We start from the raw sequence: 15,414 nt of genomic DNA on the forward strand, positions 1-15,414 counted from the left end.
GAAACAGGGTGGTCAGTTACCCCGGAAACAGGGTGATCATTTATCCTGTAAACAGGGTGATCAGTTGCCCTGAAAACTGGGCAGTCGGTTACCCTGGAAACAGGGCAGTCAGTTACCACGGAAACAGGGCAGTCAGTTACCCTTGAACCAGGGCAGTCAGGTATACCGGAAACCCGGCAGTCAGTTATCCCGGAAACAGGGTGATCAGTTACTTTGGAACTGGGCAGTCAGTTACCCTGGAAACAGGGCAGTCAGTTACCCCGGAAACAGGGCGGTCAGTAACCCTGGAAACAGATTACTCAGCTACCCCGGAAACAGGGCAGTCAGTTATCCTGGAAACAGGGTGGTCAGTTACCCTGGAAACAGGGTGGTCAGTTACCCCGGAAACAGGGTGATCAGTTATCCTGGAAACAGGGCGGTCAGTTACCCCGGAAACAGGGCAGTCAGTTACCCCGGAAACAGGGCGGTCAGTAACCCTGGAAACAGTTCAGTCAGTTACCCCGGAATCAGGGTGATCAGTTATCCTGGAAACAGGGCAGTCAGTTACCCTGGAAACAGGGCAGTCAGTTATCCCGGAAACAGGGCAGTCAGTTATCCCGGAAACAGGGTGATCTGTTACCCTGGAAACAGGGCAGTCAGTTACCCCGGAAAGAGGGCAGTCCGTTACCCTGGAAACTGGGCAGTCAGTTACCCTGGAAACAGGGGAGTCAGTTATCCCGGAATCAGGGTGATCAGTTACCCTGGAAACTGGGCAGTCATTTACCCTGGAAACAGGGCAGTCAGTTACCCCGGAAACAGGGTGATCAGTTACCCTGGAAACTGGGCAGTCAGTTACCCCGGAAACAGGGAGGTCAGTAACCCTGGAAACAGATTACTCAGCTACCCCGGAAACAGGTTGATCAGTTATCCTGGAAACTGGGCAGTCAGTTACCCCGGAAACAGGGCAGTCAGTTACCCCAGAAACAGGGTGATCTGTTACCCTGGAAACTGAGCCGTCAGTTACCCTGGAAACAGGGCAGTCAGTTACCCCGGAAATAGGGCGGTCAGTAACCCTGGAAACAGATTCCTCAGCTACCCCGGAAACAGGGTGATCAGTTACCACGGAAACAGGGCAGTTAGTTCCCCTGGAAGGAGGGCAGTCAGTCACTCTGGAAACAAGTTAGTCAGTTACCCCTGAAACAGGGTGATCAGTTACCACGGAAACAGGGCAGTCAGTTCCCCTGGAAACAGGGCGGATTTTTACCCGGAAACAGGGCAGTTTTTTACCCTGGAAACAGCACACACAGTTATCCCGGAAACAGGGCAGTCATTTACCCTGGAAACAGGGCTGTCAGTTATCCTGGAAACAGGGTGAACTGTTACCCTGGAAACATGGCAATCAGTTACCCTGGAAACAGGGCAGTCAGTTAACCTGGAAACAGCGCAGTCAGTTATCCTGGAAACAGGGCAGTCAGTTATCCTGGAAACAGGGCGGTCAGTTACCCGGAAATAGGGCTGCCAGTGATCCTGGAAACAGGGCGGTCAGTTACCCTGGAAACAGGGAGATCAGCTCCCCCGGAAACAGGGCAGTCAGTTACCCTGGAAACAGGGCAGTCAGTTAACCTGGAAACAGCGCAGTCAGTTACCCTGGAAACTGGGCAGTCAGTTACCCTGGAAACAGGGGAGTCAGTTATCCCGGTAACAGGGTGATCAGTTACCCTGGAAACTGGGCAGTCAGTTACCCTGGAAACAGGGCAGTCAGTTGCCCCAGAAACAGGGTGATCAGTTACCCTGGAAACTGGGCAGTCAGTTTCCCTGGAAACAGGGCAGTCAGTTACCCCAGAAACAGGCTGATCAGTTACCCTTGAAACAGGGCAGTCAGTTACCCCGGAAACAGGGTGGTCAGTAACCCTGGAAACAGATTACTCAGCTGCCCCGGAAACAGGGTGATCAGATACCCTGGAAACAGGGTGATCAGTTACCCTGGAAATAGGGCGTTCAGTTACCACGGAAATAGGGCAGTCAGTTATCCCGGAAACAGGGTGATCAGTTACCCTGGAAACAGGGCTGTCAGTTATCCCGGAAACAGGCTGATCAGTTACCCTGGAAACAGGGCAGTCAGTTATCCCGGAAACAGGGTGATCAGTTACCCTGGAAACTGGGCAGTCAGTTACCCCGGAAACAGGGCAGTAAGTTACCCTGGAAACAGGGCAGTCAGTTATCCTGGAAACAGGGCAGTCAGTTATCCTGGAAACAGGGCGGTCAGTTACCGGAAATAGGGCAGTCAGTTATCCTGGAAAAAGGGCGGTCAGTTACCCTGTAAACAGGGAGATCAGTTACCCCGGAAACAGGGCAGTCAGTTACCCTGGAAACAGGGCAGTCAGTTATCCTGGAAACAGGGTGGTCAGTTACCCCGGAAACAGGGTGATCAGTTATCCTGGAAACAGGGCGGTCAGTTACCCCGGAAACAGGGCAGTCAGTTACCCCGGAAACAGGGTGATCACTTATCCTGGAAACAGGGCAGTCAGATACCCTGGAAACAGGGCAGTCAGTTAGCCTGGAAACAGGGCAGTCAGTTATCCCGCAAACAGGGTGATCAGTTAACCTGGAAACAGGGTGATCAGTTAACCTGGAAACAGGGCAGTCAGTTACCCCGGAAAAAGGGCAGTCAGTTACCCTGGAAACTGGGCAGTCAGTTAGCCTGGAAACAGGGGAGTCAGTTATCCCGGTAACAGGGTGATCAGTTACCCTGGAAACTGGGCATTCAGTTACCCCGGAAACAGGGCAGTCAGTTGCCCCAGAAGGAGGAAGATCAGTTACCCCGGAAACAGGGCAGTCAGTTACCCTGGAAACAGGGCAGTCAGTTATCCTGGAAACAGGGTGGTAAGTTACCCTGGAAACAGGGCGGTCAGTTACCCCGGAAACAGGGCAGTCAGTTACCTCGGAAACAGGGCGGTCAGTAACCCTGGAAACAGATCAGTCAGTTACCCCGGAAACAGGGTGATCAGTTATCCTGGAAACAGGGCAGTCAGTTACCCGAAACAGGGCAGTCAGTTATCCCGGAAACATGGCAGTCAGTTATCCCGGAAACAGGGTGATCAGTTTCCCTGGAAACAGGGCAGTCAGTTACCCCGGTAATAGGGCAGTCAGTTACCCTGGAAGCTGGGAAGTCAGTTATCCCGGAAACAGGGTGATCAGTTACCCTGGAAACTGAGCAGTCAGTTACCCTGGAAACAGGGCAGTCAGTTACCCCAGAAACAGGGTGATCAGTTACCCTGAAAACTGGGCAGTCAGTTACCCTGGAAACAGGGCAGTCAGTTACCCCGGAAACAGGGCGGTCAGTAACCCTGGAAACAGATTACGCAGCTACCCCGGAAACAGGTTGATCAGTTATCCTGGTAACAGGGCGGATTTTTACCCCGGAAACAGGGCAGTTTTTTACCCTGGAAACAGCGCACACAGTTATCCCGGAAACAGGGCAGTCATTTACCCTGGAAACAGGGCTGTCAGTTATCCTGGAAACAGGGTGAACTGTTACCCTGGAAACAGGGCAGTCAGTTACCCTGGAAACAGGGCAGTCAGTTAACCTGGAAACAGCGCAGTCAGTTATCCTGGAAACAGGGCAGTCAGTTATCCTGGAAACAGGGCGGTCAGTTACCCGGAAATAGGGATGCCAGTTATCCTGGAAACAGGGCGGTCAATTACCCTTGAAACAGGGAGATCAGTTACCCCGGAAACAGGGCAGTCAGTTACCCTGGAAACAGGGCAGTCAGTTATTCTGGAAACAGGGTGGTCAGTTACCCCGGAAACAGGGTGATCATTTATCCTGTAAACAGGGTGATCAGTTGCCCTGAAAACTGGGCAGTCGGTTACCCTGGAAACAGGGCAGTCAGTTACCACGGAAACAGGGCAGTCAGTTACCCTTGAACCAGGGCAGTCAGGTATACCGGAAACCCGGCAGTCAGTTATCCCGGAAACAGGGTGATCAGTTACTTTGGAACTGGGCAGTCAGTTACCCTGGAAACAGGGCAGTCAGTTACCCCGGAAACAGGGCGGTCAGTAACCCTGGAAACAGATTACTCAGCTACCCCGGAAACAGGGCAGTCAGTTATCCTGGAAACAGGGTGGTCAGTTACCCTGGAAACAGGGTGGTCAGTTACCCCGGAAACAGGGTGATCAGTTATCCTGGAAACAGGGCGGTCAGTTACCCCGGAAACAGGGCAGTCAGTTACCCCGGAAACAGGGCGGTCAGTAACCCTGGAAACAGTTCAGTCAGTTACCCCGGAATCAGGGTGATCAGTTATCCTGGAAACAGGGCAGTCAGTTACCCTGGAAACAGGGCAGTCAGTTATCCCGGAAACAGGGCAGTCAGTTATCCCGGAAACAGGGTGATCTGTTACCCTGGAAACAGGGCAGTCAGTTACCCCGGAAACAGGGCAGTCCGTTACCCTGGAAACTGGGCAGTCAGTTACCCTGGAAACAGGGGAGTCAGTTATCCCGGAATCAGGGTGATCAGTTACCCTGGAAACTGGGCAGTCATTTACCCTGGAAACAGGGCAGTCAGTTACCCCGGAAACAGGGTGATCAGGTACCCTGGAAACTGGGCAGTCAGTTACCCCGGAAACAGGGAGGTCAGTAACCCTGGAAACAGATTACTCAGCTACCCCGGAAACAGGTTGATCAGTTATCCTGGAAACTGGGCAGTCAGTTACCCCGGAAACAGGGCAGTCAGTTACCCCAGAAACAGGGTGATCTGTTACCCTGGAAACTGAGCCGTCAGTTACCCTGGAAACAGGGCAGTCAGTTACCCCGGAAATAGGGCGGTCAGTAACCCTGGAAACAGATTCCTCAGCTACCCCGGAAACAGGGTGATCAGTTACCACGGAAACAGGGCAGTTAGTTCCCCTGGAAGGAGGGCAGTCAGTCACTCTGGAAACAAGTTAGTCAGTTACCCCTGAAACAGGGTGATCAGTTACCACGGAAACAGGGCAGTCAGTTCCCCTGGAAACAGGGCGGATTTTTACCCGGAAACAGGGCAGTTTTTTACCCTGGAAACAGCACACACAGTTATCCCGGAAACAGGGCAGTCATTTACCCTGGAAACAGGGCTGTCAGTTATCCTGGAAACAGGGTGAACTGTTACCCTGGAAACAGGGCAATCAGTTACCCTGGAAACAGGGCAGTCAGTTAACCTGGAAACAGCGCAGTCAGTTATCCTGGAAACAGGGCAGTCAGTTATCCTGGAAACAGGGCGGTCAGTTACCCGGAAATAGGGCTGCCAGTGATCCTGGAAACAGGGCGGTCAGTTACCCTGGAAACAGGGAGATCAGTTACCCCGGAAACAGGGCAGTCAGTTACCCTGGAAACAGGGCAGTCAGTTATCCTGGAAACAGGGTGGTCAGTTACCCTGGAAACAGGGTGGTCAGTTACCCCGGAAACAGGGTGATCAGTTATCCTGGAAACAGGGCGGTCAGTTACCCCTGAAACAGGGCAGTCAGTTACCCCAGAAACAGGGCGGTCAGTAACCCTGGAAACAGTTCAGTCAGTTACCCCGGAAACAGGGTGATCAGTTATCCTGGAAACAGGGCAGTCAGTTACCCTGGAAACAGGGCAGTCCGTTACCCTGGAAACAGGGCAGTCAGTTATCCCGGAAAAAGGGCAGTCAGTTATCCCGGAAACAGGGTGATCTGTTACCCTGGAAACAGGGCAGTCAGTTACCCCGAAAACAGGGCAGTCAGTTACCCTGGAAACTGGGCAGTCAGTTACCCTGGAAACAGGGGAGTCAGTTATCCCGGAATCAGGGTGATCAGTTACCCTGGAAACTGGGCAGTCAGTTACCCTGGAAACAGGGCAGTTAGTTACCCCAGAAACAGGGTGATCAGTTACCCTGGAAACTGGGCAGTCAGTTACCCCGGAAACAGGGCGGTCAGTAAACCTGGAAACAGATTACTCAGCTACCCCGGAAACAGGTTGATCAGTTATCCTGGAAACTGGGCAGTCAGTTACCCTGGAAACAGGGCAGTCAGTTACCCCAGAAACAGGGTGATCTGTTACCCTGGAAACTGGGCAGTCAGTTACCCTGGAAACAGGGCAGTCAGTTACCCCAGAAACAGGGCGGTCAGTAACCCTGGAAACAGATTACTCAGCTACCCCGGAAACAGGGTGATCAGTTACCACGGAAACAGGGCAGTTAGTTCCCCTGGAAGCAGGGCAGTCAGTCACCCTGGAACAGGTTAGTCAGTTACCCCGGAAACAGGGTGATCAGTTACCACGGAAACAGGGCAGTCAGTTCCCCTGGAAACAGGGCAGTCAGTTACCCTTGAATCAGGGCAGTCAGGTATACCGGAAACCGGGCAGTCAGTTATCCCGGAAACAGGGTGATCAGTTACTTTGGAACTGGGCAGTCAGTTACCCTGGAAACAGGGCGGTCAGTTACCCTGGAAACAGGCAGTCAGTTATCCTGGAAACAGGGTGATCAGTTACCCAGGAAACTGGGCAGTCAGTTACCCTGGAAACAGGGCAGTCAGTTACCATGGAAACAGGGCAGTCAGTTATCCTGGAAACAGGGCAGACAGTTACCCCGGAAAGAGGGAGATCAGTTAACCCGGTAACTGGGCGGTCAGTTACCCTGGAAACAGGGCAGTCAGATAACCTGGAAACAGCGCAGTCAGTTATACTGGAAACAGGGCAGTCAGTTATCCTGGAAACAGGGCGGTCAGTTACCCGGAAATAGGGCTGCCAGTTATCCTGGAAACAGGGCGGTCAGTTACCCTTGAACCAGGGCAGTCAGGTATACCGGAAACCGGGCAGTCAGTTATCCCGGAAACAGGGTGATCAGTTATTTTGGAACTGGGCAGTCAATTACCCTGGAAACAGGGCGGTCAGTTACCCTGGAAACAGGGCAGTCAGTTATCCTGGGAACAGGGTTATCAGTTACCCAGGAAACTGGGCAGTCAGTTACCCTGGAAACAGGGCAGTCAGTTACCATGGAAACAGGGCAGTCAGTTATCCTGGAAACAGGGCAGACAGTTACCCCGGAAAGAGGGAGATCAGTTAACCCAGAAACTGGGCGGTCAGTTACCCTGGAAACAGGGCAGTCAGTTACCCTGGAAACAGGGCAGTCAGTTAACCTGGAAACAGCGCAGTCAGTTATCCTGGAAACAGGGCAGTCAGTTATCCTGGAAACAGGGCGGTCAGTTACCCGGAAACAGGGCTGCCAGTTATCCTGGAAACAGGGCGGTCAGTTAGACAGGAAACAGGGAGATCAGTTACCCCTGAAACAGGGCAGTCAGTTACCCTGGAAACAGGGCGGTCAGTTACCCCGGAAACAGGGCAGTCAGTTACCCCGGAAACAGGGCGATCAGTAACCCTGGAAACAGTTCAGTCAGTTACCCCGGAAACAGGGTGATCAGTTATCCTGGAAACAGGGCAGTCAGTTACCCTGTAAACAGGGCAGTCAGTTATCCAAGAAACAGGGCAGTCAGTTATCCCGGAAACAGGATGATCAGTTACCCTGGAAACAGGGCAGTCAGTTACCCCGGAAACAGGGAAGTCAGTTACCCTGGAAACTGGGCAGTCAGTTACCCTGGAAACATTGCAGTCAGTTATCCCGGAAACAGGGTGATCAGTTACCCTGGAAACAGGGCAGTCAGTTACCCCAGAAACAGGGTGATCTGTTACCCTGGAAACTGGGCAGTCAGTTACCCTGGAAACAGGGCAGTCAGTTACCCCGGAAACAGGGCGGTCAGTAACCCTGGAAATAGGGCTGCCAGTTATCCTGGCAACAGGGCGGTCAGTTACCCTTGAACCAGGGCAGTCAGGTATCCCGGAAACCGGGCAGTCAGTTATCCCGGAAACAGGGTGATCAGTTACTCTGGAACTGGGCAGTCAGTTACCCTGGAAACAGGGCGGTCACTTACCCTGGAAACAGGGCAGTCAGTTATCCTGGAAGCAGGGTGATCAGTTACCCAGGAAACTGGGCAGTCAGTTACCCTGGAAACAGGGCAGTCAGTTACCATGGAAACAGGGCAGTCAGTTATCCTGGAAACAGGGCAGACAGTTACCCCGGAAAGAGGGAGATCAGTTAACCCGGAAACTGCGCGGTCAGTTACCCTGGAAACAGGGCAGTCAGTTACCCTGGAAACAGGGCAGTCAGTTAACCTGGAAACAGCACAGTCAGTTATCCTGGAAACAGGGCAGTCAGTTATCCTGGAAACAGGGCGGTCAGTTACCCGGAAATAGGGCTGCCAGTTATCCTGGAAACAGGGCGGTCAGTTACCCTGGAAACAGGGAGATCAGTTACCCCTGAAACAGGGCAGTCAGTTACCCTGGAAACAGGGCAGTCAGTTACCCTGGAAACAGGGCGGTCAGTTACCCCGGAAACAGGGCGATCATTTACCCCGGAAATAGGGCGGTCAGTTATCCTGGAAACAGGGCGGTCAGTTACCCCGGAAACAGCGAGATCAGTTACCCCGGAAACAGGGCGGTCAGTTACCCTGGAAACAGGGCAGTCAGTTACCCCGGAAACAGGGCAGACAGTTAACCTGGAAACAGGGCAGTCAGTTACCCTGGAAACAGGGTGATCAGTTACCCTGGAAACAGGACAGTCAGTTACCCCGGAAACAGGGTGATCAGTTACACTGGAAACAGGGTGATCAGTAACCCTGGAAACAGGGCGGTCAGTTACCCTGGAAGCAGGGCAATCAGTCACCCTGGAAATTGGTTAGTCAGTTACCCCGGAAACAGGGTGATCAGTTACCACGGAAACAGGGCAGTCAGTTCCCCTGGAAACAGGGCAGTCAGTTACCCTTGAACCAAGGCAGTCAGGTATACCGGAAACCGGGCAGTCAGTTATCCCGGAAACAGGGTGATCAGTTACTTTGGAACTGGGCAGTCAGTTACCCTGGAAACAGGGCGGTCAGTTACCCTGGAAACAGGGCAGTCAGTTATCCTGGAAACAGGGTGATCAGTTACCCAGGAAACTGGGCAGTCAGTTACCCTGGAAACAGGGCAGTCAGTTACCCTGGAAACAGGGCAGTCAGTTACCATGGAAACAGGGCAGTCAGTTATCCTGGAAACAGGGCAGACAGTTACCCCGGAAAGAGGGAGATCAGTTAACCCGGAAACTGGGCGGTCAGTTACCCTGGAAACAGGGCAGTCAGTTACCCTGGAAACAGGGCAGTCAGTTAACCTGGAAACAGCGCAGTCAGTTATCCTGGAAACAGGGCAGTCAGTTATCCTGGAAACAGGGCGGTCAGTTACCCGGAAATAGGGCTGCCAGTTATCCTGGAAACAGGGCGGTCAGTTACCCTGGAAACAGGGAGATCGGTTACCCCTGAAACAGGGCAGTCAGTTACCCTGGAAACAGGGCAGTCAGTTACCCTGGAAACAGGGCGGTCAGTTATCCCGGAAACAGGGTGATCAGTTACCCTGGAAACAGGGCAGTCAGTTACCCCGGAAACAGGGAAGTCAGTTACCCTGGAAACTGGGCAGTCAGTTACCCTGGAAACAGCGCAGTCAGTTATCCCGGAAACATGGTGATCAGTTACCCTGGAAACAGGGCAGTCAGTTACAACGGAAACAGTGCGGTCAGTTGCCCTGGAAACAGGGCAGTCAGTTACCCCGGAAACAGAGTGATCAGTTGCACTGGAAACAGGGAGATCAGTTACCCTAGAAACAGGGCAGTCAGTTACCCTGGAAACTGGGGAGTCAGTTAACCTGGAAACAGGGCAGTCAGTTACCCCGGAAACAGGGCGGGCAGTAACCCTGGAAACAGTGCAGTCAGTTAACCTGGAAACAGGGCAGTCAGTTACCCCGGAAACAGGGCGGGCAGTAACCCTGGAAACAGTGCAGTCAGTTATCCTGGAAACAGGGCGGTCAGTTACCCCGAAAACAGGGCGGTCAGTTACCCTGGAAACAGGGCTGTCAGTTACCCCGGAAACAGGGCGGTCAGTTACCCTGGAAGCAGGGCAGTCATTTTCCCCGGAAACAGGGTGAACTGTTACCCTGGAAACAGAGCGGTCAGTTACCCTGGAAACAGGGCAGTCAGTTACCCCAGAAACAGGGTGATCAGTTACCCTGGGAACTGGGGAGTCAGTTACCCTGGAAACAGGGCAGTCAGTTACCCCGGAAACAGGGCTGTCAGTAACCATGGAAACAGATTACTCAGCTACCCCGGAAACAGGGTGATCAGTTACCCTGGAAACAGTGCAGTCAGTTACCCTGGAAACAGGGCTTTCAGTTTCCCCGGAAACAAGGCAGTCAGTTACCCTGGAATCAGGGCAGTCATTTACCCCGGAAACAGGGTGAACTGTTAACCTGGAAACAGTGCAGTCAGTTACCCCGGAAACAGGGCGGTCAGTTACCCTGGAAACAGGGCAGTCAGTTACACCGGAAACAGGGTGATCAGTTACCCCGGAAACAGGGTGAAAAGTAACCCTGGAAACAGGGCAGTCAGTTACCCCGGAAACAGGGCGGTCAGTTGCCCTGGAAACAGGGCAGTCAGTTACCCCGGAAACAGGGTGATCTGTTACACTGGAAACAGGGAGATCAGTTACCCTGGAAACAGGGCAGTCAGTTACCCCAGAAACAGGGTGATCAGTTATCCTGGAAACAGGGCGGTCAGTTCCCCCGGAACAGGGCGGTCAGTTACCCTGGAAACAGGTTCGTCAGTTACCCCAGAAAAAGGGAGATCAGTTACCCTGGAAACTGGGCAGTCAGTTAGCACGGAAACAGGGCAGTCGGTTATCCCGGAAGCAGGGTGATCAGTACCCTGGAAACAGGGCAGTCAGTTATCCCGGAAACAGGGTGATCAGTTACCCTGGAAACAGGGTGATCAGTTACCCTGGAAACAGGGCGCTCAGTTACCCCGGAAACAGGGCAGTCAGTTATCCTGGAAACAGGGTGATCAGTTACCCTGGAAACAGGGCTGTCAGTTATCCCGGAAACAGGGTGATCAGTTACCCTGGAAACAGGGCAGTCAGTTATCCTGAAAACAGGGCAGTCAGTTACCCCGGAAACAGGGCGGTCAGTTACCGTGCAAACAGGGCAGTCAGTTACCCTGGAAACAGGGCAGTCAGTTATCCTGGACACAGGGCGGTCAGTTACCCCGGAAATAGGGCGGTCAGTTATCCTGGAAACAGGGCGGTCAGTTACCCCGGAAACAGCGAGTTCAGTTACCCCGGAAACAGGGCGGTCAGTTACCCTGGAAACAGGGCAGTCAGTTACCCCGGAAACAGGGCAGACAGTTAACCTGGAAACAGGGCAGTCAGTTACCCTGCAAACAGGGTGATCAGTTACCCTGGAAACAGGACAGTCAGTTACCCCGGAAACAGGGTGATCAGTTACCCTGGAAACAGGGTGATCAGTTACCCTGGAAACAGGGCGGTCAGTTACCCTGGAAACAGGATCATCATTTACCCTAGAAACAGGGAGATCAGTTACCCTGGAAACTGGGCAGTCAGTTAGCACGGAAACAGGGCAGTCAGTTATCCAGGAAACAGGGTGATCAGTTACCCTGGAAACAGGACTGTCAGTTACCCCGGAAACAGGGTGATCAGTTCCCCTGGAAACAGGGTGATCAGTTACCCTGGAAACAGGGCGTTCAGTTACCCCGGAAACAGGGCAGTCAGTTATCCCGGAAACAGGGTGATCAGTTACCCTGGAAACAGGGCTGTCAGTTATCCCGGAAACAGGGTGATCAGTTACCCTGGAAACAGGGCAGTCAGTTATCCTGGAAACAGGGCAGTCAGTTGCCCCGGAAACAGGGCGGTCATTTACCGTGGAAACAGGGCAGTCAGTTACCCTGGAAACAGGGTGATCATTTACCCAGGAAACTGGGCAGTCAGTTACCCTGGAAACAGGGCAGTCAGTTACCATGGAAACAGGGCAGTCAGTTATCCTGGAAACAGGGCAGACAGTTACCCCGGAAAGAGGGAGATCAGTTAACCCGGAAACTGGGCGGTCAGTTACCCTGGAAACAGGGCAGTCATTTACCCTGGAAATAGGGCAGTCAGTTAACCTGGAAACAGCGCAGTCAGTTATCCTGGAAACAGGGCAGTCAGTTATCCTGGAAACAGGGCGGTCAGTTACCCGGAAATAGGGCTGCCAGTTATCCTGGAAACAGGGCGGTCAGTTACCCTGGAAACAGGGAGATCAGTTACCCCTGAAACAGGGCAGTCAGTTACCCTGGAAACAGGGCAGTCAGTTACCCTGGAAACAGGGCGGTCAGTTACCCCGGAAACAGGGCGATCATTTACCCCGGAAATAGGGCGGTCAGTTATCCTGGAAACAGGGCGGTCAGTTACCCCGGAAACAGCGAGATCAGTTACCCCGGAAACAGGGCGGTCAGTTACCCTGGAAACAGGGCAGTCAGTTACCCCGGAAACAGGGCAGACAGTTAACCTGGAAACAGGGCAGTCAGTTACCCTGGAAACAGGGTGATCAGTTACCCTGGAAACAGGACAGTCAGTTACCCCGGAAACAGGGTGATCAGTTACACTGGAAACAGGGTGATCAGTAACCCTGGAAACAGGGCGGTCAGTTACCCTGGAAACAGGATCATCATTTACCCCAGAAACAGGGAGATCAGTTACCCTGGAAACTGGGCAGTCAGTTAGCACGGAAACAGGGCAGTCAGTTATCCAGGAAACAGGGTGATCAGTTACCCTGGAAACAGGACTGCCAGTTACCCCGGAAACAGGGTGATCAGTTCCCCTGGAAACAGGGTGATCAGTTACCCTGGAAACAGGGCGTTCAGTTACCCCGGAAACAGGGCAGTCAGTTATCCCGGAAACAGGGTGATCAGTTACCCTGGAAACAGGGCTGTCAGTTATCCCGGAAACAGGGTGATCAGTTACCCTGGAAACAGGGCAGTCAGTTATCCTGGAAACAGGGCAGTCAGTTACCCCGGAAACAGGGCGGTCATTTACCGTGGAAACAGGGCAGTCAGTTACCCTGGAAACAGGGCGGTCAGGTACCCTGGAAACAGGGCAGTCAGTTATCCTGGAAACAGGGTGATCATTTACCCAGGAAACTGGGCAGTCAGTTACCCTGGAAACAGGGCAGTCACTTACCATGGAAACAGGGCAGTCAGTTATCCTGGAAACAGGGCAGACAGTTACCCCGGAAAGAGGGAGATCAGTTAACCCGGAAACTGGGCGGTCAGTTACCCTGGAAACAGGGCAGTCATTTACCCTGGAAACAGGGCAGTCAGTTAACCTGGAAACAGCGCAGTCAGTTATCCTGGAAACAGGGCAGTCAGTTATCCTGGAAACAGTGCGGTCAGTTACCCGGAAATAGGGCTACCAGTTATCCTGGAAACAGGGCGGTCAGTTACCCTGGAAACAGGGAGATCAGTTACCCCTGAAACAGGGCAGTCAGTTACCCTGGAAACAGGGCAGTCAGTTACCCTGGAAACAGGGCGGTCAGTTACCCCGGAAACAGGGTGATCAGTTATCCTGGAAACAGGGCAGTCAGTTACCCGGAACAGGGCGGTCAGTTACCCTGGAAACAGGTTCATCAGTTACCCCAGAAAAAGGGAGATCAGTTACCCTGGAAACTGGGCAGTCAGTTAGCACGGAAACAGGGCAGTCGGTTATCCCGGAAGCAGGGTGATCAGTACCCTGGAAACAGGGCAGTCAGTTACCCCGGAAACAGGGTGATCAGTTACCCTGGAAACAGGGTGATCAGTTACCCTGGAAACAGGGCGCTCAGTTACCCCGGAAACAGGGCAGTCAGTTATCCTGGAAACAGGGTGATCAGTTACCCTGGAAACAGGGCTGTCAGTTATCCCGGAAACAGGGTGATCAGTTACCCTGGAAACAGGGCAGTCAGTTATCCTGAAAACAGGGCAGTCAGTTACCACGGAAACAGGGCGGTCAGTTACCGTGCAAACAGGGCAGTCAGTTACCCTGGAAACAGGGCAGTCAGTTATCCTGGACACAGGGCGGTCAGTTACCCCGGAAATAGGGCGGTCAGTTATCCTCGAAACAGGGCGGTCAGTTACCCCGGAAACAGCGAGATCAGTTACCCCGGAAACAGGGCGGTCAGTTACCCTGGAAACAGGACTGTCAGTTACCCCGGAAACTGGGTGATCAGTTCCCCTGGAAACAGGGTGATCAGTTACCCTGGAAACAGGGCGTTCAGTTACCCCAGAAACAGGGCAGTCAGTTATCCCGGAAACAGGGTGATCAGTTACCCTGGAAACAGGTCTGTCAGTTATCCCGGAAACAGGGTGATCAGTTACCCTGGAAACAGGGCAGTCAGTTACCCTGGAAACAGGGCAGTCAGTTACCTTGGAAACAGGGCAGTCAGTTATCCTGGAAACAGGGCTGTCAGTTACCCCGGAAACAGGCGGTCAGTTACCCTGGAAGCAGGGCAGTCATTTTCCCCGGAAACAGGGTGAACTGTTACCCTGGAAACAGAGCGGTCAGTTACCCTGGAAACAGGGCAGTCAGTTACCCCAGAAACAGGGTGATCAGTTACCCTGGGAACTGGGGAGTCAGTTACCCTGGAAACAGGGCAGTCAGTTACCCCGGAAACAGGGCGGTCAGTAACCATGGAAACAGATTACTCAGCTACCCCGGAAACAGGGTGATCAGTTACCCTGGAAACAGTGCAGTCAGTTACCCTGGAAACAGGGCTTTCAGTTTCCCCGGAAACAAGGCAGTCAGTTACCCTGGAATCAGGGCAGTCATTTACCCCGGAAACAGGGTGAACTGTTAACCTGGAAACAGTGCAGTCAGTTACCCCGGAAACAGGGCGGTCAGTTACCCTGGAAACAGGGCAGTCAGTTACACCGGAAACAGGGTGATCAGTTACCCCGGAAACAGGGTGAACAGTAACCCTGGAAACAGGGCAGTCAGTTACCCCGGAAACAGGGCGGTCAGTTGCCCTGGAAACAGGGCAGTCAGTTACCCCGGAAACAGGGCGGTCAGTTACCCTGGAAACAGGTTCGTCAGTTACCCCAGAAAAAGGGAGATCAGTTACCCTGGAAACTGGGCAGTCAGTTAGCACGGAAACAGGGCAGTCGGTTATCCCGGAAGCAGGGTGATCAGTACCCTGGAAACAGGGCAGTCAGTTACCCCGGAAACAGGGTGATCAGTTACCCTGGAAACAGGGTGATCAGTTACCCTGGAAACAGGGCGCTCAGTTACCCCGGAAACAGGGCAGTCAGTTATCCTGGAAACAGGGTGATCAGTTACCCTGGAAACAGGGCTGTCAGTTATCCCGGAAACAGGGTGATCAGTTACCCTGGAAACAGGGCAGTCAGTTATCCTGAAAACAGGGCAGTCAGTTACCCCGGAAACAGGGCGGTCAGTTACCGTGCAAACATGCAGTCAGTTACCCTGGAAACAGGGCAGTCAGTTATCCTGGACACAGGGCGGTCAGTTACCCCGGAAATAGGGCGGTCAGTTATCCTGGAAACAGGGCGGT

Source organism: Heterodontus francisci, chromosome 26, assembly GCF_036365525.1.
Source record: "Heterodontus francisci isolate sHetFra1 chromosome 26, sHetFra1.hap1, whole genome shotgun sequence".
Classification (NCBI taxonomy): domain Eukaryota; kingdom Metazoa; phylum Chordata; class Chondrichthyes; order Heterodontiformes; family Heterodontidae; genus Heterodontus; species Heterodontus francisci.